This window comes from Penaeus monodon, chromosome 22, assembly GCF_015228065.2.
Source record: "Penaeus monodon isolate SGIC_2016 chromosome 22, NSTDA_Pmon_1, whole genome shotgun sequence".
NCBI lineage: Eukaryota > Metazoa > Arthropoda > Malacostraca > Decapoda > Penaeidae > Penaeus > Penaeus monodon.
In genome coordinates, this window is record NC_051407.1 from 17,952,693 (window position 1) to 17,953,857 (window position 1,165).

General features: G+C 31.0%; 1 protein-coding gene across 1 annotated transcript in view; it reads left to right on the plus strand.

The window, feature by feature from the left end:
- Window positions 1-650: 650 nt before the first annotated feature.
- LOC119587584 (protein C19orf12 homolog) overlaps window positions 651-1,165 on the plus strand; it is a 6,994-nt gene continuing 6,479 nt past the window's right edge. Inside the window, exon 1 of the mRNA XM_037936297.1 lies at window positions 651-808. The gene's annotated coding sequence lies outside the window, so the exon portion shown is untranslated. The remainder of the gene's footprint in view (window positions 809-1,165) is intronic.

Consider the following 1,165-nt stretch of genomic DNA (forward strand, 5'->3'; position numbering starts at 1 on the left):
GTCCACCTTACGGTATGGAACTTATGGATGGTTATGTAACATATTGTAAAGAGTAAAATAGTTTTTCTACAGTGTCATGTTGCTTTGTATCATGCCTGATAGTAACGTATCATCTAATCTATTCTGACTGAACTTTGCTCTGTTTAAGGTTACGATCAGAGGATTATGGATAAAGTAAATATACCTATTTTTACAGGTTGAGCACAAAGGACACGTGACAGGTGGTGAATGTTATACCCACGAGTAATTGGTGAGATAACTGAAATACTAAAGTGCTTCACTATCCCATAGTTTTACTTATAATGTAGTCATTGTTATTTCTATCTTAACGTATAGTCCTTATCAACTCAACTTTCCTCTTCAAGTGCTGGCAATATAATCACTGAATGTATATTTAAACTTAATGGGTAGTTAAATTATAAATATGGACGTGTCACTTTTACATATTTTTACGAATCTCCTGTTGTTATTAAATCAGATAACAAAAAGACAAAAGACGCATAAATGTGTAAGAAAACAAAAAATCCTCCTTCAAATTCGTTTCCGCTTTATTTTCTATAAATGACAAACACATTATATGATTATGCCTTTCTCATTTAAACCATAGATCTAACAGTAACTAACCAAAGGTAGTAAAACGTTAGGTTTATTATTTTTATAATTTTGTTTTTTTTTTCTGGCAAAGATGTATGTCCTTTTCCCCTTCTCGAAAAGATGTAACCCCCAATGAGAGCGGAAGTGGAGTCTCGCAGAAGCTTTGTCTTTCATTACATCCTTTATATCTGATTACCACTGCGTATATTAATAGGTGAGTTGACTCATAGCATGTAACAGTTATTTTCCTATAAAAATATCATATAGTATATGTGTATATAAGAAAATGCGAACAAAAGAATGAGAAACTTTAAGGCAAAAATCACTGGGAATCGAAATTACCATCTGACTGCAGTGTATTTACTAAAGAAAAAAAAAAAACTGTGTTTCTTGATTGTTTATAAAGAGAAGTTAAGATAAAACGATAAGTATGCGGTATTTTGCATTATGCAAATGATACGGGAAGCTATATACTATTAGTGGATTCAAAAATAATGATAATCTATGTAACGTGTATGTTTGTAACATATTGTAGGCCTATAGATTAAATACTACTACTATTAGTTTTAAT